We start from the raw sequence: 24,198 nt of genomic DNA, 5'->3' as shown, positions 1-24,198 counted from the left end.
TTCCTGAAGAAGAAATGCTATCAGGTCCATTCCTTGTCAGGCCCCAGAGCTTAACAACTCAAATGGACAACCAAGGATCCTAACTGTGTTAATGGGAAATATTACATAGTCCTTACAAATAGTAAGTATGGGGCTGCCTGGGTGGCTCAGTCAGTTAAGTGTCTGCCTTCAGGTCAGGTCATGATCCCGGGATCCTGGGACTGAGCCTCAAGTTGTAGGGGTGGGGGGGTCGTCCCTGCTCAGCAGGGAGTCTGCTTCTCCCTCTGCCCCTCCCCCTGTTCATGCTCTTTCTCAAATAAATACATAAAATCTTGAAACAACAACAACACATAGCAAGTATGTACAGAAGTCGGGCGATACGCAAATGAAATAATGATAAATGAGGAAAAAACACAAACTAGCACCTATACTGATTTACACAATTTTAGAAATGTAAGAATGTAGAGTTTAATTTTCCACTGCATCTCCACACACACAGACACATATGTAAGTGTATGTATGTACATATATGTGTGTGTATAAAGCTCTTCACCCACAAATGTGTAACACCTGTGAGCCCCCAGGGATCTCAGAAGCACTGCTCGGCTTGGCACAGCCCGGCCTGCCTGACCCAGGTTCAGGTACCAGGCAAAGTGGCTGAGGTGACACTGAAGCGGGGGCAGAGCAGGAGTTACAAAGGGAAGAAGGGAGCAAGGGCCAGGGGGCCTCAGCCAGGTGAGGCAGGCGCCCGGAGGGGAGTGAGAACGTGCTTTTGCAAACCCCACCTGGGTGACTCCCTCGCCAGCTGCGTGACCTCGGGCTAGTTACACAATGTTTTTGCGCTTCAGTTTTCTAATCTACAGAATGAGAAAAATAAACTCTACCCCGTGGCATCTGTGTGGGGATGAAAGGAGTTCCACACAAGCCTTTATACGGGCTTCTCCCTGTGTGACTAGTGCCCTTCCTGCCTTGACAGGTGTGGTCAGTTTCCTGGTCTGTAAAGGGGCAGCAGTAACAACAGGATGTTGTGATGATTAAGGGCAGGGGTATGGCCCTGGCTCTGTCCATCGCAGCCCGATGCAAATACTGGTTATTGAAGTATCCCGGGACGACTGAGTACAGGCTTAAGTAAGCATGAGGCTAACAGGCCCCACGTGTGAACAAAGGCAGCATCGCTGGCAGAAGTATATACTATTTCCAAAAAGGTTGTTTTATAATTTTATGATTCAGTGCTTACACCTGATCTTAGCCAAAAGGCCGAGAAGTGATGTGATTCAGTGCTTAAAAAATACACTGAGGAGAGGGGGGGTTAAAGCCTTAGGCCAATAGCTGTAACCCTTCAGTCTGTACCCAGGCCCCTGCGTTTGGGACTCGGCCACGCTCAGGTCAGCTGGCCTCTGGATGTGGGGACCCTTTCAGGGAAAGCATTCAGGTTGTCAGACCTCATGGAGCGACAAGTGGAGGGTCAGTTCGTGCGTTTTAAAGACTGCTGGGCACGCATAACATCAGAAAGCGAGGTTCAGTGGTCAAGTTCAAAGGCAACCCAAGAGTAGGGAGATGCTTGGTCTGCTTTGAACCACCAGCACGACAGCCAGAGGCAACTTGCTCTCCTCCTATTCCTGCCACAGGAAAACTGACAGTAAGAAAAAAAAAGAGGATACCAACCAGAATAAGGCCAGTCACTCTCTCAAAAGGTCACTGATACCAAAGTCCCAACTCCTCAAAAGATGCTTCAGATTAGTCAGTCAAAATCTCTGCAAAGATGCCTCACTGAATTCCAAGGCCCCCAAGACAACTGTTACTCCCCAAAATTTGTTGTAGTAAAAACAATGGCAGGACTCAGCTCTAAGGTTTCCTCAGAAAGACCTTCCTGACCACTTCATTCTAAAAGCACGGCCTCCCCAGCCCCTTATTTTATTTTTAAGAACAGTAATACTACCTGACATCGTGTTACACGGCTACTTACTTGTTACCTCTCAGAATATATGCACTACAGAGTAGGCACTTAAATATTTATTGGTTCAATGAATGAAAGAACACCGCACTTAATACCTATGTAACCTGTTTATGGCCTTTTCAGGATATTCCATACGGTATAGAAAATGAATATATCATTTAGAGTCTAGTATATTTTTAGCAACTGGGCACCAAGTTTTAGCGCCAGAATGTAACATATTATAACACCTGCTAGGAGAAAGTGAGATCTAACTTCACACCTAGATCACCTCTACTCGTATCCTCTGCAGCAACACAAGCCTTTCCTAACACAGGCTATGAGCATGGTACCACTCTTTTCTACAGAACCACTGTGTATATACAAAATGTTGTTTCTGCTGGGAAAATGCGTTTCTTCTAGGAAACTGAAATTCCAAGTCAGCCGCTGTCAAAGGAAAGGATCCTTCAGGAGAAGGGGGGTATACCTCTGGGTGGTAGTGGCTTCTCAGATCATTTTTCTAAGGTTTTAAAAAAAAATTTATATGAAAGAGAGCACGTGCACGTGCATGCAGGAGCAGGGGAGGCACAGAGGGGAGGGAGAGGGACAAGCAGACTCCCTGCTGCACGGGGAGCCCAACAACATGCTCGACCCCAGGACCCAGAGATCATGACCTGAGCCGAAGTCAGATGCTTAACCAACTGAGGCACCCAGGTGCCCTATAGATCTCGATGGCATAATAAAAGCTCCTCGGCAAGTCACCATCTACCAGGGATTCAGAAGTGGAAATCGCAGAGCTGTTGCCATCAACAGAACTCCAAGGTATCCACCTGTAGCTCCTGGGCCTGCCTTTGGAGCAGAACCACCCCACTCCCAGCTTGTATCACACGCCAGGCCCACTGGAAAGTGGAGCAGAGGATTTGAAAGCAGGACACAAATCCAATACATGCAGTTCTTACAGAATATATATTCTCAAATGAGAGAATTCTGAAATCCTGTTGTGCATAGTAAGTATGCAATGCCTCCTTTTTAACTTACATTAACAAGCAATTTATCTAACAAATTAATTTTCGGCTCTTAAGTCCCACTAGATCAAAGTATGTATCAGTCTTTTTAAGGGGAAAAGGATATGAGCAATGAGGGAAATAAATGCAGAGTTGGTCCTGCTTTGTCACACACACATAATCAACAACGCACTTACAAAGGCCTTCTCCAAAAAGCCTCTGACAGCAAACACTGGGCCCAGATCTCGAGGGGAGCAGGGAGTTAGTTGCACCTTCTGGAAGCACTACTCTCAAACTGTACAACTCTCTCAAAATAGGCCTGGCTGGGGCACCTGGGTGGCTCAGTGGGCTAAAGCCTCTGCCTTTGGATCAGGTCATGATCCCAGGGTCCTGGGATCGAGCCCTGCATCAGGCTCTCTGCTCCACGGGGAGCCTGCTTCCTTCTCTCTCTCTCTCTGCCTGTCTCTCTGCCTACTTGTGATCCCTCTCTGTCAAACAAATAAAATCTCAAAAAAAAAAAAAAAAAAAAAAAAGGCCTAGCTGCGTATTCCAGCCCTGCTAAATCTTACTGTCCAACAACCCACAATGCACACTCCCCAGCGAGCACCTCGACCCTCCAGAGAAAAATCAGCATCAGCACCAGCAGCATACTCCTTCCTAACATTCTCTTCCAAACCTTCCATTTTACTATTTTATATCAAGGGTTCTTAACATCTTATGGGCCAAATCTGGTCTGAGCGTACGTGTGTGGTTTCCTTGGGAGACGGTGCGTAGCTTTCAGAGGCGCAAAGGGGTGCACGTTCCAAAAGTTAAAACGCTGCTCTTTCGAGGGAGTAGCAGAACTTCATCTGTTATTTTGGGAAACCAAAGTTTCTTTCTTTTGTTTTTTTTTTTTAAAGATTTTAAAAATTTATTCATTTGATACAGAGAGAGAGCATGAGCAGGGAGGAGGCAGAGGGAGAGAACGAGAAGCAGACCCCCTGCTGAGCCAGGAGCCCGATGTGGGGCTCGATCCCAAGACCTAGAGATCATGCCTGAGCCAAAGGCTAAGCACCTGAGCCACCCACGCGGCCAAAACCAAAGTTCCTCAGAGCCAGCTCTGGTTTGAACTGTTTCAGATCAAACAGTCTTTCCCAGGAAAAATACTAGGAAACCAGAGTATTGGCTCCCATACTTGGTTGCTGGGTGTGGATCTCGTGCATTTCTGGGGTGTCCAACAAGAGCCCGCTGGACCTCCCAGCAGGGTAAATCAAGATGACATGTCAGTGTGAGGTCTGCACTGAGGATGTTGATTCTGGAATTTGTTTGGGATTCTTCGCTGTTGGCATTTTCCACCCCAGGGGCTCTGACACCTCATGAAAACGACTATTTTTTCCTCAGAAACAATATTGTTTTATCCAGCTTCGTAAGAAAGATCAAAATTAATGTTGAGTCTTCAATGCTCTAGTGCCTCACTCAAAATGCAGGGCACATCTCCACAGAGACCTTCCTCCTGGGCAAGTTTCTTCTTTGACTGAGTGCTTCTACATCACATGTAATCCTTAAAGCACTATTCCCACTGCGCTCTGGCTCCCTCACCGGACTGTGTCCCGGGTTATTTTTTTTTCAACATCCTGTAAGATGCATACGTGTACATTCCTCCTCCCATTTTTTAAAAACTGATTTTCTATTTTGGTCTTAACAAACCACTGTTCTTGATGTGGTTTTTCTAACTTGGAAATTATATATCATACCAACTTAAATATCCTGCAGATTTCATGAATTCTCCCCTTCCACCAACCGCAGCTGTTAGACCTACTGTGATCACATATCCTTTGTTTCTACAACCTACGTAAGAAACCGGACCTTGTTACTCTGAAAATCTCACTTTCATCTCGATTCTATCCAGTTGCCAATATTCCTTCACACATGTGGCAATTCTTGGTCTCTCTTCAAAAATGTGGCCAAAGGTGTAATAAAAGAAAGGCTAAAAAAAAAACACCCTGTTCTCTGCTTGTCTCCTGGACCACAATCTTCCTCTATTGTTTCTTCTAAACCAAAAGGTACCACTGTATTTGGAAAATAATCAGTTCTGGGAAAAGGTACCTTCACACTATTATTTCCAGAACAACGAGATGTACAGAAGGAGAAATTACAATCTGCTGAGAAAATTGCAAAATTATTTCTGACACTATTTGCTATAATTTGACAATTCTGTCGTAAGAGTCTGAGAATGGCACCATTGTGAGATGTCTGAAAACCATTGTCCTAACTGAAATCTGTTCAAATAGAATAGTTAGTTGATTTTCAAGTCACATAAAAGCACAGATAGGGGCGCCTGGGTGGCTCAGTGGGTTAAAGCCTCTGCCTTCAGCTCGGGTCATGATCCAGGGTCCTGAGATCAAGCCTCGGCATCGGGCTCTCTGCTTAGCGGGAAGCCTGCTTCCCCTTCTCTCTCTGCCTGTCTCTCTGCCTTCTTGTGATCTCTCTCTGTCAAATAAATAAATAAAAATCTTAAAAAAGAAAAAAAAAAAGCACATATAGACCAGAGATCCTTCCTATTAAATCAAGGCATGAAATACCTACAAAGCCTATCACCAAAGCAATATAAATTTTAGTCTCAAAGTATCCTAGCCATTCATCTCAAGTCTATGTAAGTAAGGATCTTAAGATCTTTAAATTTTGACTTACACACTAAATGAAGTAATAAACAATGCTCCTTTATTTTTATTTTTTTTTAAGATTTTAAAAATTATTTTAAAAATTAAAGATCTCCGCTGAGCAGAGAGCCTGATTCGGGGCTTGATCCCAGGACCCTGGGATCATGACCTGAGCCGAAGGCAGAGGCTTAACCCACTGAGTCACCCAGGCGCCCCAACAATGCTCCTTTAAAAGAAAAAAATCAATGTCAGGAAAAGCAGACATGTTCTATTAATCTAGCTGGTTTTCACTCACACATATTTGTTCTCCATACATTTTTACTGTTTTCTTTTTTTTTTCTAAGATTTTATTTATTTATTTGACAGACAGAGATCACAAGTAGGCATAGCAGCAGGCAGAGAGAGAGAGAGAGAGGAGGAAGCAGGCTCCCTGCTGAGCAGAGAGCCCAATGTGGGGCTCGATCCCAGGACCCTGGGAACATGACCTGACCCTAAGGCAGAGACTTTAACCAACTGAGCTACCCAGGCGCCCCATACTGTTTTCTTTTAAATACATCGGACCTTTCACTTCTCTGTGTTCACAGAAGAGAAAAGTAGAATGGATAATCCCAAGCAATTGATTTGGGAATAAATGGCATTTTTTGGTAGCTTCCCATTAAAATGGGTCTGCGTGGGAGGAACGTGAACCGAGCAGAGTGGAGTGGGAAGGGAGACCCCGGGCACAATGGGGTGCAAAGGGAAGCCAGCTAAAGGCATAAAGATGAGCAAGAAATAACCTACTCAGATAACTGAGGGCCACTGCCATAACTTCCTCTGTATTTAACATCCACAGTGCTGAGTCTTCATTAATTTTAGATGAATTTCACGGTAGGTTTTGTGTAATTACCAACAGCTTGCATTACTAGCTCATGAGACAGCTCTATCTATGAAGAGATCTGGTTTCCTAAGCAGAGCCTCCTGGACCGCATGCCCACCTCCGTGTGAAGGTGAGCGCTGCCAAGGAGCTAACGAGTCCTCAAAAGCAGGAAAAGAAGGAGACCTTCTGCCCAAACCCTTTCAGGGCCAGAGCCTTAGCTCCCCAGAGCACTGGGAGAAATTCGGAGAGGGAAAGAAGCTTAAACTACCAAAGGTAGAAAATGATCATCTTTCACTGTAATTTAAATTTCTGCTGTTGCAATGATGCACATTTGTCACCAATGCTCTCTTTCTTATATACTGGCCTGCCCCTGGAAGAACAGTCTTTCTGGAAGCAATAACTTCTGTTGTTTCTGCCTCTGGAAGCACTGGAATAAGGATTATAGAACAGAATCATACTTTCATGAACCGAGCTCACCATCATGGGATACATACAAGGTCCACAAGGAAAGGCAGGAGCCTGTGACAGCAAATGCATGTGTGTGTTCCTGGCTGGGTGGAGGCCACCAGAGCAGATGGCTGGACTTTGCGGATGGAAGCAGGTAGCAAGCTGAGACCCCCAAGACATCCCAGGGAGGGGCAGGATCCACCATCCAGAACCACAGGGCTGGGAGGCTTCCTGGTTCTCTGTCTAGCTCAGGGCCCCCTTTCTGGCTGCAGACAAGAATTACCAGACGGAACAGAAAAGCCAATGGCGGGGAACAGATTAACTTAGACTACATTAAGGGGGAAAAAAAAAAGGGAGGGGAGGGGGGAGGAAGAAGGGGAGGAAGAGAAGGTGGTATAAGAGAGAAACCCAAGAAAAATGAGAAGAGAGGCCTCGGAGAAGTTAGGAGGCAGTTAGGGCATTGACCAAAAGAAAGTGACTAAAGAAGCCAAGGACAAAATATCCTGGCGCATGGCACCGGGCTTGTAGGACAAGTTCATCCAGTGCTCTCTGAGCAAAGGGTACCTTACAGATTTGAAGAGGGGAGAGGGGCCAGTAGAGAGAAAAGAGGCTCTCGAGGACCCAGAGGTAGCCAGGTATGATGAGTGAGAAGCCAGGCTAGCGTGCATGGGCCCCCACCATGCCTCTGGCAGACTGTGATCTAGGTTCTTTCCCTACTGTTAATTGGTCCTTCCTTTCTCAAAAGCTGGCTTCAGAGCTTTCTAAGTGAGAGGTACAGAAACTTCAGCTCCTTCGAGGGCTGTGTGAAAGCTTGACGAACATATGACCCTATCACCACCAAACACAAATCCACAAACACCCGCAAGATTTCACATTCAATTTGCAAGCAGGTACAGACTTCTCCCTTCCCCTCCCCAAGGTTAAAAACCCCGATTTAATGGGCTCCCTGCTCGGCGGGAAGCCTGCTTCTCCCTCTCTGACTCTCTGGATTGTATTCCCTCTCTCTATGTCTCTCTATCTGTGACATAAATAAATAAAATCTTAAAAACAACAACAACCCGGATTTCAAGAACTCATTACATTATTTTCAAGAACATGTATAGAGGTTCGATGTACACCCTTTGGGTAGTGGGGTATGCAGTCTTTTAGAAGTCTGGGCAGGACAAGAGAAAGGGCAAGGTGAAGTCCTGCCCCAAGAAAACAACAAAAGCTTTGTGGGGTGTTTTTGTTTTTTTTTTTCACTCCTGTGGCCAAGACTTTCGTGGGAAAATAGGTGGTTCCTTTCTAGACACTTTACAACCAACCAAAAGTTGAAAAGCAAATATTCTAAAACATACTTAAGTGCTTGCCTAAGTTAAAAAAGAAAGAAAAACTGGCACACTGACTTTTAAGCTATTAATCAGGAAGAAAAAAATTGAATTAGCCACTTTTTAATTGAGAATGTATCATGTTTCATGCTATGCAAATACTTGCTTTAAGATTCTTCGAGACCTTCCTTAAAAAGAATGACAAAGTGGGTGAACACTTTTAAGAGACTCTCATTTAAGAGACTTGCAGAAGACTGCCTTTCACTGCCCAGGAGAGTGTGGACCTGCCCTGTGACAGTCCCCAAGTACAGCCACTGCTTTGGGAGCGGCGTCATCTGCTGAATGCTCGAGCGTCAACGGATGCCCAGCCCAGGTTAACTCAAGGTGGGGACAACCCGTTTGATGAGTCCTTTCTCCAGCCCCAAATCACCATGAAATCTACAAGCTGGCTCGATGAAAGCTTCCAAAGCTAGTTTGAGAGCTCCCTGCTTGTGTCGCAGGGTCACCCCCTCCCTAAGCAATAGCATCACACCAGTGAGAGATCCGGGTTTGTACTCTACAACAATGGGCAGAAATACAAACTGACAGGGCTGACCCAGGGAACCACCCTGCTTTACGGTGGCAAAAACCTCATTTTCCCTTTACACGCCCATTGGGGCCCCTGTATGAACTCCAAAAATAGAAAAACGTGGCTCCCAAAAAAAAAAAAAAATCACACTTTTCCCCTTGGCTTGCTTTGAAGTACTGAACACTTACCAACCAATAGTGCCCACCCACGCTCCATGCCATGCTGGGCGAGGGACCACCGGCCCCCGCTGCAGTGCCGTGCCAGAGTCCAGAAGGAGCAACAGGATGTTTCTGGGCGGGAAAACTGGAGCTACTGGGTCAACTCTGCCAAATCACACAAAATGCTCAAATTCTTAGGCCACAGTACAGCTAAGGACTTTGAGATTTTGAATCCTGCAATTCCTGGAAGCCGTCTAAGCTGTGGGTCATATATTTTAAACGTTTAAAATTCTATTGTTTGAGATAAACACTCTGTATGAATTATAAATTCATACAGTTGGAAGGAGCTCTTGATCACCTGCCCCCAGAAAATTCTGGGCCCTGCCCTTGCTACATCTGCTGCCAAAGCAACTCTCACCTAATTCAGAATCTCAAGATATGTTTTTCCCTTCCACAAGACTTTCGTCCCACAAATCAGACCTCATGAGATAAAATTCGCTTCAGGCTGTTAAGCCTCTGCCAACAGCCCTCTTGATCGCAGTCAGACCTTAAAACAAAAGCTAGGCTGACCAAAGAAGTTCAGCCTCTGGCTCAGAGTATGATCAATAGTCATTTCTGTTGGGAGTTTTAGCCTTAAAAAAATTTAATGTTCCTGCTTTACTATTAACCTTCCCCATCAGGATCGAATACCACTCATCATATCCCCACAGACATTAGTCTACCCTGGGATATTAAAACAAAAGCAACTCCTTTCCCATGGGTTTTCTACTACTCTGACTTATTTTCCACTTCAATTTTGCCTCTGAACTTCGCCAGGGCAAGCAGCTCAACTTGCCCTGAGGACAAGTCCCTTCAGACTTCTAGGACAGGTACTGCAGTTTCTACTCCAAATTCTTCCGGGGCGGGGCGGGGAGGGAGTGGGGGAGTTGAGGCAGATGGCAGCCCAAGGAGGAGCCACATCAAATTAGTCATTGCCATGGCCTGATACTCTAAAGGTCATTTCCAAAGGGCATCTATATTGGAGGACACCAAGATGGCTCCTGTACAGCGAATGGGAGGAGCGGTTCCATCGTTTTTATCAAAGGAAATAGAAAGAGGCAGGAAATGCTCCAAGAGCAGGGGCTGTGGAGCAAGCCTGCCTTAAGCCCCAGCTCTGGGCTTATCTCCCAGCTCCCTTGCCCTCTGGATGGCTTTATCCTATCCACACCCTCAACTGGCTTTTCCTTATTTGTCATCATTAGGTCCAAACAGCACCCACCCAACACACACACACACACACACACACACACATCCCTCTACCTGCTCTCAGAGGTAAAATATCAGCAAGGTGCTATTAAAATTTACCATGTGGTCCACTTCTATTAACACTCACCTACAAACATCTTCACAGTCTACTACATCTGCCAGGGGCCTCTTTTAAGATCTGCCTGTGGAACAAAATCACTGCCTGCTCAGTCTGGGAGGCCGTCCTACGATTACATACCTGGTCCTGCCATCATGACTGGAAGGCTTGCTGCCAGCCTTCTGCGGTCAAGGCACACAGAGGAGTCTCTCCTAGGGTTTTCTTTGGGGCCATGTGTGCCCATACTCCTTTGCTCTATTTCAGTCTATGCCAATCCAATTCCAATAAGCGGATCACTTATTTATCTGGCTGTGATGTTAAGGTTTCCAGTGCCTGGAGACATTGGCTGCTCCCCCTCAGGCATGAGTTGACAGATACCTGACCCCTTCCCTCTGCGCTGTTCTCAAGCAGCTTCGGTGCTAATTTCCACTGGAGAGTTTCTGGGCACCACTTTGGTGCCCACACTGCCGCTGAGTCACAAAGGTCTCTATGTTATCTGGTTCTGCAAATTTCCTGTATGCTTTTTTTTTAACATGTATATACTTTTCGATCCCCTTAATATTCAGACATGCAAGTCTCCCAGAAAACACATCACTCTTATCCTCGATAAATACCTCCACTCTGGTTATCAGAGGACCTGGTCTGGGGACCCAATCCATTCTTCCAAAACAAAACAAAAGAAAGGAAAGTTACCTAGGAAACCAGGTAATAACGTCCCACATCAGTTTTCTCTCTCAGAATCACAATCGCAAAAGCTATAAAGGAAATGTAACTGCCATCTCTGCCTCAAGTCCTTTTCCTGCTTAGAAATTGAAAGTTCTGGTGAAGATCCAGGTGTTTCCTGTAACTCCCTCCCAAGTGACAGGTGATCTGAGGAGGCAGACTCCTCCCCTCATCTAGAAGTTGGCCTCAGAAGGAAGGGCAAGTCTGCCCATCTGCAGGGCCAGGTCTAAACACAGTTGCCTCTTTTCTCTCCAGTGGTCAATCTCCCAACATCAGGAAGATCCCTCCACCCCTACTGCTGTCTAGCGCCCTCTTTAGGGCCCATCTAGCATTATTTTTGAGTAGTATGGGGGCTATTCACAAACACCTGCTGAACACCCAAGGGTAGAGCACTCTGGTTTGCTGATAAGAGCTGGGGAGGGAGTGAGGAGTGTCAGAGGGAGGAAATACAAATAGGAAAAGGGCACAATCTCCATCTTCTAGATAGAGGAAGACTACTACGTCCCTGACTGTGGGCTGCATATGGAAGACTCTGCCCTTGAGGCCTCAGTTTGGAGCCCCATGCTACCGATGGCATACTCAGCAAGTGATGCCTCCTGAGGCTGGGGCAGGAACCCTGGCAACGTGGCCCATATGAAGGCTTCAGGAGGTAAGGCAACCCCAGCCCAGAGGATGGAGAGGTGCGGAGGAGATGGGCTGAGGGCCTGGGCTGTCTTGCTCACCTATTTCTCCCCAGCACATAGTAGATGCTCGATGAATATGTTTCAAAAATGGGTGACAGTTGTCAAGAATAGATTTAAGAGCAAATAAGGAGAGCAGCTTTAAATTTATCTAGAAATTCTGAAAAACAGGTGCCAAGGGAAGTGTAATACCAGTGAGTTGCAGAGTATGCACAGCCAATGTTTTCTGCCAGAAGTAATTTACATTTCTTTTCACTGCAAATGCAAGCTGGCCCTCACCTAGTCCTTTACCAAGTGCTGTGATTTTTATCTTTAAACCTCTCCTCTCTCTCTTTCCAATTTCGCTGCCACCACTCTGGTCCAAACGACCACCTTTTTGCTTGGAAGACAGAAGCAGCCCCCTCATGGCTTTCCCCACAGTGACTCCCCTTTATTCGCCCAATAGCAGTGGAAGTGGTTTTAAAAATTCCTAATATGGGGGCCCGCTGCCTGGCTCAATCAGCAGCGCATGTGACTCCTGATCTCAGGGTGGGTCTTGCATTCAAGCCCTACACTGGGTGCAGAGCTTACTTAAAAACAAAATTTAAAAATTTAAAAAAATCCTGGGGCGCCTGGGTGGCTCAGTCGGTTAAGCAGCTGCCTTGGGCTCAGGTCATGATCCGAGGGTCCTGGGATCGAGCCCCACATCAGGCTCCCTGATCTGTGGAGAGCCTGCTTCTCCCTCTCCCTCTGCCTGCTGCTCTACCTACTTGTGCTATCTGTCAAATACATAAATAAAATCTTTAAAAATTTTTAAACACATAATCCTAACATGAGCGTACCATATCCTTGCTCAAAACCCTATGAGAGCTTCTTGTGGCTCATGGACTAGGAGCCATGTTCTGAAAAGTGCTATATGGTCCAGCCCCTCCTGCCTTCTGCCTCAGCTGGGCCCATGCCTCTCTCCTCCTGGTTTATTATATTCTAGGCACCTTCCTGCTCCCAGGAGGAAGGGAGGGAGGCCTTTCAGGAACTGAACCACCTGCTCCCTCTTCAGGAAACGGCTCTACCCCCTCACCTCATTCCCATTTGTGCTTTCCTTTGTAGCACTTCTCACTATTCTTTAGGACGTATTTTTTAGCAGACCTCTGCTTTTCTCCTTCCTCCAGGAGGGCAAGGACCTTGTCAGTTTTGCCCACTGCTGTAGACACAGTACCTAGCACACCATCTGACCCATTGCGCAACCTCCTTTAATGTCTGTTGGGTGATGAATGAATGAATGCAAGCGTGGTAGAAAACAAGCAGAAACCTGAGATACGGCTCTTCAAAACTTGGGTCCATAGAAGGAGTCAAACAGTTTTTAGAGTAGAATAATCCAGAACGGGAAATAAGGGGGGAAAGAGTCTTGGGAATCCATGCCTGGAGCTGTCCAGTGGGTTCAGACCCATCTCACAGAAGAAGCATGTTCTGTGCCTTTGTCCCAGACTTGAAATGCATTCTCCTGCCAACTTTTAAGGGTGGCCTTCTCGTCTGGGTGGGCTTCCTGTCCCAGGCTCAGGAGGCATCACTCTCACGGAGTATGTCATCGGAAGAATGGGGCGCCAACCTGAGACCCCAAGGTTATAACCTTCCCTATATAGCCAGGTCAGGGACACCTAATTTTCATAAGCAAGACTATGCAGACTTGCAAGAAATGTTCATTTAGGATTCTGAATTTCAACTACTCACACCAGTCCTGTAATTAGGCAGCATGTGATATTTTTTTTTTCTCTAGGACCATATCTACCATATAATTTTATATTACAAAGATACATTTATACTGTGACAGAAAATCCACCAAAAATGCTTCAAATGGAAACTATCTTGGAATAAGATTAGCAACATGTCGATAATTATTGAAACAATGATAGATACATGGGCCTCATTATATTATTCTCCACTTTTGTGAATTTAAAAAATGTTTCCAGAATAAATTTTTTTTAAAAGGAACTAGTGAAATTATATACAAATTTGATCAGCTCTAACAAAATACCCTGTAGGATACTAACAAACTCTGATATGGCTGGGATTCTATTTTACTGAACCAAAACAGGCCAAAGAACCAAAGCCAGTGACTCGTTTCATGAAGTTTTCCTCTTGTATGATCCCGAGGTGTGGCCATTTCCCTAAGAAAGCACCACACCAAATCTCATCGAGCATGGAGTTCAGGTGGGTACCACTTAGCAACTCTTGAGTTGTCACCTTTGATCGCCTGGTAGTGAGGCCACTGGCCTCTGCCTCCTTTTATGGGGGGAAAAAGGGGCTAAAAATCTACCCTCCATATCAAACCCCAAAGCAGACAGCTGCAGGAAGGAGCTGAGCAACAAAGCTTCCTGTTGAACACGGCTCCCACGGCAGACGGGGCCCAGGCTCCCTGCCAAGTGCTCCCCAGGCACAGGTGCTCCATGGTTAGCACACCACAGAGCATCTAACACCAAGCCACCTCAGAATGTGCCCAGCAGATGCATATTAGCCATCTCGTCTCAACTTCAGCCCTGTGGTTACTTTACACATGGAATGATGGGAAATGCTGACCACGAACAGAAGCTCATCCATTCCAAGTCAAGATGCCGACTGTGTGAGAATCAGCAAACCCTTAGCCCCAGTCCTTCCTGTACGTGCCTCGCAACGTCCTCCAGAATCCCCAGACATCAGCTCATTCTATCCTAACGGCCACTTAGGATGCGAAATTGAGGCAGCAGGAGCCTAAGAAATCCCCAAGTCCCCTAAAGAAGTATCTGGCTCCTGAGCCAGGGGTCTTCACCTCTACCCTGCAGGGCTCTGATGACTGGCCGTCCCACAACCTCCTCCACACCTCTTCCCTTCTCTCCTCCCCATGCCACACTTTCTACATGCATCCTGTTCCCTCTAGAAATGCTTTGCTGGACACTCCCAATTGCTAGCTCCCCCCCTTTCTTCCTTCTCAGTCTCCCCCTTCCTAGGAAGGAGCCTTCACACTTAAATCACAATGTAATATACACATACAATGTATACATCTCTTGACTTGTTTACTGTCTGGACTAGATAATGTGCTATGTGCCCGCAGAGACCACATCTGTTTTGCTCCCCACTGGATTTCCAAGGACAGGCACAATGGTTGGCTCCAGTAGATGCTCAAATATTTATTGAACGCGTAATAATCATTGTTTAGTCAGTCCTTTCAGTGAAAAGATTTTTAAATTCTCTATTTCAAGCCCCAAATGATAAATATGACCATTTTTAGGAACACTGTTTAAAAGGCAGCGTTAGATGCAAAAAGGAATTTAAAATTGAATATGAAAACAGCCCAGCTTACGCCAGCTGTAAGAAACAACAGAGAAATGAAACTCAGAAGTGCCTGTTGTGATTCTGAAAGGTTACTGCAGGAGGGATCTGAGGGGTGGGTTTAATCTCAAATCCCAAAGAAGCTTAAGACTGAAGTGGGCTCTGCTTGCCTGTGCTATTCTCAAAAAACTTTTTTTTTTTTAAGACTTTATCTATTTATCTGACAGGCAGAGATCACAAGTAGACAAGAGAGGCCAGCAGAGGTTTGGGGGGTGGAAGCAGGCTCCCTGCTAAGCAGAGCTCGAAGGCAGGGCTCATTCCCAGGACTCTGAGATCATGACCTGAGCCGAAGGCAGAGGCCCAATCCACTGAGCACCCCAGGTGCCCCCATCTCAACTATTAAGATAAGCCCAGGAGGCACTCAATTTGTTAGGTCCAATAACCTGCCTGGGGAAAAGCCCTTAGAACCAACACTCCAGGGGCGCCTGGGTGGCTCAGTGGGTTGAAGCCTCTGCCTTCGGCTCAGGTCATGATCCCAGGGTCCTGGGATGGAGCCCCGCATCGGGCTCTCTGCTCAGCAGGGAGCCTGCTTCCCTTCCTCTCCCTCTGTCTGCCTCTGACTACTTGTGATCTCTGTCAAATGAATAAATAAAATCTTAAAAAAAAAAAAAAAAAACCAACACTCCAGGCAAACCCAAAAGCGAAAGGCTCCCTGATTGTTTCAAAGCCCACCTGCGTTTCCCATCCCACCAGCTCCACAAAGAAGGACTGGATTCTGCTCTCAACGGTCCCACTTATGCTCCCGGTGACCCAGCTTGTGGCTTCTGTTCACCAAAGGAAAATCTTGCCTTTCAAGGACTTAGGTCGCCCGCAACTGGCACAGGGGCTATTCTTTAAAGGTTGAGCAAAATTCTCCCAATTCATAGTGATGCCCTGAACAAGAACTCAGATTTTTTTTTTAAGATTTTATTTATTTATTTGACAGAGAGACATCACAAGTAGGCAAAGAGGCAGGCTCCCCGCTGAGCAGAGAGCCCAGTGCACGTGACTTGAGAGGATTCCAAGAACAGGCAGAGTCCACCTGAAAGCAACCAAAGAGCTCGCATTGGAGAGCAACAGAAGCCCTCATCTTTGCTGTGTGACCTTGGATGAGGTTCGTACTTCTCTGAACTTCAGTGCTCTCATCTTACAATAAGATTGACCATGGTCTCCCCTACTCAAAGGGCCGTGTGAAACTGAAAAAGAGACAGTGCCTGGCACACACAGCAATTCTCCATAAATGAGAGTTACTCATATTGTTATCACCTGACTACTGGTTTCTGCTTTAACAGACACCCAAGTGAGACTTCACGAGCCCTGAATGAAGGAACTCCTTTCAACCATTTAATTTCTCAGATTCTGGGGCACCTGGGTGGCTCAGTCGTTAGGCATCTGCTTTTGGCTCCAGTCACAATCCCAGGGTCCTTGGATCAAGCCCTGCCTCGGGGGTCCCTGCCCTGCGCGGAGTCTGCTTCTCCCTCTCTCACTCCCCCTGCTTGTGTTCCTTCTCTCACAGTGTCCCTCTCTGTCAAATAAATAAAATCTTTTAAAAGAATAAATAAGTAAATAACTTCTCAAATCCTTAGTTCATAAACTCACAAAATCTGATACTGTGTCGAAGGGAGTCAGCGGAGGAGACTGAGAAATCAAGTCTTCATTTTGGAAAAGAGAGCCTCGAGGCCCAAGAACACACACAATACCAAGATAAACCCCAGGACTGGGAGCAGGCCTTCCGATGCCCACTCTAGAGCTCTCTCTGCCTCATCCAGTGCTAGTCATAGGCTTCTGCACATTCATGACCTCCTAGGCCCCTACTGTGTAATGGCATCTCATGATACTTTACCCAAAGCAATTAAACACCACAAGGAGTTTTGAAAGGGGAAACACAAGAATCTTGTATATAACCTTGAGGAGCATTAAAATTCACATGTAAGACTATGCAGGTTTCCAATCTTCTTATAATGATATTTATTTTTAACTTGGGATTTAAAGTTGACAAAGACCTTAATGAACAGGCAGGACAAAGGGAGCTGTCTGCCCATGGCTCGTTAGCTCCTAGAGTTAATGCTCCTCATGGGGACAAGAGTCAGCCAAAGGACAGAGTTCCAGGCAAACAGGAAAACGTTCCTCCGGCCCACAGATCAAGGATTATTGCCTAGGCTCCAAGTGGCAAATCTTTGGAGGTATTCACCGGCTTCAGCCCAGAGCCACCCACCAGTTAACCCTAACCCTGTCATTCAGTACCATCAACTGACATTGGGTGCCCACTATGTGCCAGGTACGGGAGTGGCTTCATGTAATCCCCACAACTACCTATAAAGACCGCACTACTGGGGTGCCTGGGTAGCTCAGTCAGTTCAGCGTCTGCTTTTGTCATGATCTCAGGGTCCTGGGATCCAGCCCCGCGTCCGACCCCTGCTCAGCAGGGAGTTCGTTTCTCCCTCTCCCGCCAGTCCCCCCGCTCATGCACGTACATGCTCTCTCTCTCAAATAAATAAATATTTTTTAAAAAATGAAGAATGCACTACTATAGTTCATCTGATCTAGAGCCCACTACTGTAAGACGTACCATTATATTATGTACCAAAAAAGGACATCATTGCCAACTACAACTGTGAGACCCCATAGATTATAAGATATTTTTCTTCAGAAATGTTAAAATGAGAAAAACTGTACTTGTCTTACCATTGTTGGAATGTGAATACTGTCCCATTTTATAGATAAAGAAACTGATGTACAGAAAGAGAAAAAATAATTTGCCCAAAGTCACACAGCTGCTAAATGGAAGCATTGGGATATGCCCTGGTAGGTCAGGTCACCTTTTCACAGCAGTAAACTCAAATTTCCTGGCAGCCACACGAATGACCCAAAAAGGCACCAGGTAGAGACACAGGACATAGGGTGCTAACTCCTGGTCCACCATAAGCACAGTAACTGTGGCAATTCTCTGAACATCTCTGAACCTGACCTTTCATACGTCCAAAGAAGGCACTGTGCTACAACTGCCATACGTCTTCTGGAAGAAGCAACATAGTACAATGGAAAAAGCATGTTTTGGAATCACAAAGTCCTCGACTGACATTCTTGCTCCACTATCTAACCAGCTTATCATTCTAGACAAGTTACTGAGGCTGCTCAGAGCCTCAGTTTGCTTGTCCATAAAATGAAGCTCCCAAGATCTATCTCCCTTAGAGGGCTGCTCATGGACTGGAGAAGATACCTATATCCACATCCACATCTATCTGATAGAGAGATCTCCTGGAGAGAGAGAAAGATAGTAGTACAGAACAGAATTGAAATTCAGCAAACGCTTTCTTTTCTATACTAGTTGCCTTCTGCTTTGGGACAGAATCAAAGAACAAACATTCCCTGTGACCTCAACAATGCCCAAGGGGGACCCTCAGGGGAGAATAAGGATCAGAGAGAAGAAAGTAGATGCTGAGGGATAGTCTGGCAAAGAAAATGAAGTGGAAGCACCTAGAGGCCAGGGACAGTATTTGTCTAATGAACTTCCAAGTTTTTGAATAAATAGATAGCAGAAAGGGAAAAAAGAACAGGAACCAATACCATGAAATGATACCAGTGAATAGATATGAGAATGCAGATTATCTTATGCCAAACCTGAAACAGAAAACCACTCTTTTTTTTTTTTTAAAGATTTTATTTATTTATTTGAGAGAGAGACAGTGAGAGAGAACATGAGCGAAGAGAAGGTCAGAGGGAGAAGCAGACTCCCCGCGGAGCTGGGAGCCCAATGTGGGACTCGATCCCGGGACTCCAGGATCATGACCTGAGCCAAAGGCAGTCGTCCAACCAACTGAGCCACCCAGGCGCCCAGAAAACCACTCTTTGAAGTTTCAATTTGATACCAGAAGTGAATTAAAGTGGGAAGAATTTCCCATTGTTCTGTTTTGTTCTTACATTAAATAATATTCTGTGCATTTCTCCCCTTTCTTTCCTCAAGAACTTCAGAACAACCTCAGAAGAGAGCTTTTGACTTGGAGGGAAGGCAAATCATAGGGCACATAGAACTAAACCCTCCACCCCTTTTGTTTTTTTCCACCATAACCCACAATGCCTTCCAGGTTCTGGTACACTACCGACTTAATAAAAATAAGTCGAATGATGGGGCGACTGGGTGGCTAGGTGGCTTAAGCCTCTGCCCTCCGCTCAGGTCATATCTCAGGGTCCTGAGATCAAGCCCAGCATCAGCACTGGGCTCTCTGCTCAGCAGGGAGCCTGCTTCCCCCTCTCTCTCTGCCTGCCTCTCTGCCTACTTGTGATCTCTGTCTGTCAAATAAATAAAACCTTAAAAAAAAAAAACATTAGTCAAATGAATATTTTTCAGCTACATACAATTTCTTTTTGACGAAGACTCCAAAACACCCTGTACATTTATTCTACCTGAAAGCCTAATCTCTTCTGCTTTTCCAGAAGTATTCTAAAATCATCATCTCTAATGAACAAACAATACATTTGGTACATGTGATTTCTCCAACCCTCTCATAGGAGGACATTCTCCTCTCTTCAAACCTCCAGGCCCCAGAAACTCAGCCCAAGCAAACTCCTGCACTTGCCCTCCCCCACTCTGTCCCAGTCCCTGGGTCCCTTGTCGGTTGTCTCCATTACCACCAACCTCCAACTTGAATCGGGTTGTTAATCTCCTTCCTCTCAGGCACAGCCCCTCTTCCTGCAGATAAATGAACAGGCCAAGCTGAGTTCACCCAGAGCCCTCCATACGCTGACTGGAGGCCTTCACTGACACTCCTGGAGAGCCCCATGTGAAAGAAACTGTCTGCCTAAAGACCTACTCTGTACCCATCACCTTAGGAGGCTTGTTTTCTGAAAGTTTGGACAACTACCCATTCCTGGAAGAATCTGAAATACCAAAATATCTTAAGGGTTAAGAAAAGCTAATAAGGGGCACCTGGGTGGCTCAGTTGGTTGAGCAACCGCCTTCGGCTCAGGTCATGGTCCTGGAGTCCTGGGATCGAGTCCCGCATCGGGCTCCCAGCTCCATGGGGAGTCTGCTTCTCCCTCTGACCTTCTCGCCTCTCATGCTCTCTCTCACTGTCTCTCTCTCAAATAAATAAATAAAAATCTTTTAAAAAAAAAGAAAAGCTAATAAGAATGATTGCTTGGAATGACTCTTCCAATACCTCCTACGAGATAAGCTTCACAGTGTCACCTAGTTCTAACCCCTCAAACCTAGACTCCTCAAATACCCCCTTACTCTGGAGTTCAAGGATCATTTGCCCCTCCGTTTTTCCTTATTGGTTTCCATATAACAGCCACTCATTGGTTTCTTCCACCTCACATCTGGCTCCTGAAAGGACTCCTTTAAATCCTTTGATGGGGATCATCAAACATGCAGCAGGCTGGTTCCTTTCAATTCTTGAGCAGAGCTGCCACGGTGGACTTCAAACAGGAATATGGTACCACCCCTGCCTTCAAGGAGCCCACGCTTTCCCTTCAACTCTAAAAAAGTATGCCCTTCCAGCGCAGCGTCTGTAAAACGTAGTGACAAAGTACTTCATAGCTTTGGAGAAAAAGAGCGAGGGTGGGAACAGACTTTGCCCTTATATTTGATGCCCTGTAACCATAACAACCGATGGTTTAAGTAACCATCAACCCACTGAGGGGCTAAGTTTTCCAAAAAACCGTTTTTAAAAGGGGAAAACTCCCCTGCACCAACTCCCGCGTCGGCCGTGCAATTCGGGCGGCGTGCATGGTGCAACTGGAGTTGCGGTGCATTCCTTCTCCGGGTCCCTCGGCTTCGCTGGTGTGCTCGCCAGCGGCCAGCAGCCACAGCCTCCACCGTCACACCCGCGCTCGCGGGCAGGGCACCTGGCGTTAGGCCTCAGCCCAATGTCACTTGTTAACCTTCCGATCCCCCGGCTCTCGGCACGCCGCCGCCCCCTGTCCACCGCCACCGGCGATCTCCAGGAGTTGGGGGAAACAACCCGAGCGCAGCGAGCCCCTGACAGATCCGCGTAAAAGTAACCGCGGTTCTTGACTTGCAAAGCGTTTCGTGACGTGGGCGAGGGGGGCGGCAGGAACCCGGGGCCCCATTCATAAATTTACAAGCTGTTTTCCCTTAGTTGCGTGTGGACTGCCCTCCCTGGTCCCGGCCGAGCCGGGAACCCGCGGACCGCAGGCTCGGGGTACGGGAGGCGGGGGCGGTGGGGGGGGGGGGGAACGGACGGGCTGGCCGCCGCCACCGGTCGGGGTCAAGCCTAAACCGCCACACCCGACCCCGAAGGAAAGAGGGGTTCGCCCGGGGGCGTCGCGGGTGGGCGTCTCCGTCAACACGGGGCCGTGACAGCGGGGCGGAGACCTGGGGGGGCCCGAATCCCCGCGCCCCGCCTCACCAACGGCCGCCGGCCCCCAGCGCAGCCGGGACCCAGCGGGGTTGGACCGCCCCCAGCCCGGGCCTTCTCTGCGGACGCCCCTTCCACCGCCCCCCTGCCCGGCCCCAGTCGCGCTCACCCCGGCTCTGCTGGCTCCTTCATTGTACTGCGCCGACGCCCGTGCTCCGCGGCCGCCGCGGATCCGGCTTGGGCTCCAGCTCCGGCCGCTGTCCTGCCGCCCGCCCGCCCCCGGGCATCGGCCGCCCCGCCCCGCCGGCAGACCCGCCCCGCGCCCGCGGCCGCCGCCGCCAACCAGAGGACGGCAGGGGCGGAGCAGGCCGCGCGCCAGGCCCGGCCAATCCAGCCCCTACCCGCGCGCCGGGGAGCGGCCGCGGAAATGGGCGCGCGATTGGCCAGGTCTGTTAAAGGGACCGCCGCCCACGGGGCTAGAGAGGGGCGGCGGCGGCGTTACTGTTAAGAAGTCCGGATGGGAGGGGTAAGAGCTTCTCTTCTCTTCGGGCTGCAAAGCTTTCTTCAGTTCTTTGCACTTATTAATTTACTCTTCCTGCAGTCTAGCAAACAAGTGGAGACAGAACCTGGCCGGGTTGGAGGGAGAAACTGAGGCTACGAGAACCAGGGGTCCCGCGCGGGGCATATTCACTAAAATTTGGGTTTTAGAAGGCCGTCATCTATCCCGCCCAGTCCCAGAAATTCACTTGAAAAGGCACATTCTCAGTCTCACCATGGAGGATTTTAACATGAAGATCCCTAGGTCCCACCCGAGTCTCTAATTGTCCACTTCTGGAATGGGTCTGGAGAAAATATGCCTTTTTCAACATCCCTCCCCCGAGGTGAATCTAATGTAGATGGTACAAACAGATCCACGCACGCTCAGGTGCATCTTTCGAGTCCATCATAGTCATGAAATTCAAATTTAACTGTCAAAAATAAAGCTAAACCCTTTTTTATCCTCAAAATCAGTAATATGGCTGGGAGACTCTCTAGTGGGCTGGAGGTCGCCTACTAAGAAACTCAGAGCAGTTCCCTGAGAGCGTCCTGCGAAGAATTGAATTTGAAGGGAACCGGGGTGTGATGAAGCAAGAAACCAGTCTTGTCCTCTGACTGGTGAGACAGTGTTGAAATATCTTAATGGCAAACACACCCAGACCCAGTCATAAGCCCTGGAGCACGCCTTGGCCCTCTGGAGCATCCCTCCAACGCGCCTGAGCCCTGCCCGCCCTCTCAGCCACATTCCTCTCCTCATCCCCAGTGTCCCAGATATACATCTGACCCAGAAGTTACTGCCTTCAGTTTCAAGGTCAGCCCTGTCCCCCTAGACCACTCCTATGAGGAGCAAATGGCCTCCACAGAACACCCCCTATTTTGTTGTAGTATCTGCTGGGTGCTGTGTTTGCAGGGACAGCTCCACACAGCGATCTCCCTTGTCAGGGTTCAGTCTCAGAGTTGCTGATATCACTGCCTGGTATTACCATGTCTCCTCTTGGCATTCCCAAAGGGAAATGAGCTCTTGTCTCAACAGGAGAGGGTTCCATTCATGGGATCTGTGGAAATGTCCAAGAAGGGTGATTATCAGTGGAGAAATAGCCCCAGATTCTTTTTGGACACATCTTAAAATCTCCACCTTGGTGGGGGTTTGGCGGGGAGCAACCCCTGAAGCTGCATGGCTGCAAGGGTCCTTGGAAACTGACAAGGTGCATCAGAGGGTACCCACCCTCCTTTGTGCCTATTCCAAGCCCTATATAAATATTAGATTAATTAATGCCTCATCAATCTGACCTCAAAGTGGAGGCCAATAAGATCTAGCACGAACACTTAGAAGAATCCCTTCTTTTTGAAAAGTGAGGAATTTGGATTCTTTGAAAAATAAATGAATATATAATAACAATAATCTAACACATCCTACCTATTAAGAGGCTACTATGGGGCACCTGGGTGGCTCAGTGGGTTAAGCCTCTGCCTTCGGCTTAGGTCATGATCTCAGGGGTCCTGGGATTGAGCCCTTGCATCAGGCTCTCTGCTCAGTGGGGAGCCTGCTTCCGCCCCTCCACCACCCCCCACCCCCGCCTGCCTCTCTGCCTACTTGTGATCCCTCTCTCTCGCTGTCAAATAAATAAAATCTTAAAAAAAAAAAAAAGAGGCTACTATGTGCCTTACTCTGTCAAGACCTTTGCACATATTAATTCACTGAAACCTTACAATAATCCTGTGTCGTAGATAGGATTGCTATTTTCTCCATTTTACAGATGCAGAAACTGAAGCCCAGAGAGGACTGCTGACACGTCCAAGATCACAAGACTAGCTAAAGAAAGAGCCAGCATTCATGACCCTAATGACCAGGATCCTCCTAACTGCTCTGCTCCAGTGCCTGGCAAAATGCCCTTTGTTGCTGCCAGAAACAGGATGGATAACTTCAGAAGGCAAAAAGAAGCAAATATCACTAACCTTCACCATAAGACCCTGTGATATAGACACCGCCTGGAGTTGAAGTTCCATTGCTCTAACTTACATCTGTTTGACTCTGAACAAGTCACATAATTAAATCTCTTTGGCCCTTGATTGCTCATCTATAAAATGGGATAATTTTATAAAATGGGATCATTCACCAGGCCCTTGGGCTGGTATGAAAATCCAGTCAAATAAAGAATATGTATATGAATCTACATGGACTTTGAACTTATAAATGAAAAGAGTCATTTTAGAGCTTGGCATCTGTGACTTCCTATGGTGACCCTGTGACAAAGGGCAGGGATTGTGATGCAAATTCAGATATGAAGCAAGATTCCTTACTCTATCCCCCTAGTAGCTGCTCCGTGAAACTTGGGATTTTTTATACAAAGTAAAATAAACTTTTGTACCTACAGTAGAGGTAA

The 24,198-nt window shown here is 47.2% G+C and overlaps 1 protein-coding gene and 1 long non-coding RNA gene across 4 annotated transcripts in view; one reads left to right on the top strand and one right to left on the bottom strand.

Annotated features, from left to right (window-relative positions):
- Positions 1-21,568, bottom strand: part of TEX2 (testis expressed 2) — a 105,029-nt gene extending 83,461 nt beyond the window's left edge. For all 3 annotated transcript variants that reach the window (XM_059380589.1, XM_059380590.1, XM_059380591.1), the window contains exon 1: positions 21,447-21,568. The gene's annotated coding sequence lies outside the window, so the exon portion shown is untranslated. The remainder of the gene's footprint in view (positions 1-21,446) is intronic.
- A 137-nt stretch (positions 21,569-21,705) lies between these two features.
- On the top strand, positions 21,706-23,988 carry LOC132003823 (uncharacterized). The gene is made up of 2 exons (XR_009400328.1): positions 21,706-21,803; positions 23,572-23,988. It is a non-coding gene; the product is annotated as an uncharacterized LOC132003823 (long non-coding RNA).
- The last annotated feature ends 210 nt before the right edge of the window (positions 23,989-24,198 follow it).

This window comes from Mustela nigripes, chromosome 16, assembly GCF_022355385.1.
Source record: "Mustela nigripes isolate SB6536 chromosome 16, MUSNIG.SB6536, whole genome shotgun sequence".
Lineage (NCBI taxonomy): Eukaryota > Metazoa > Chordata > Mammalia > Carnivora > Mustelidae > Mustela > Mustela nigripes.
The sequence above is the reverse complement of the archived record's forward strand: the minus strand, read 5'-3'. Positions and strand labels throughout refer to the sequence as shown.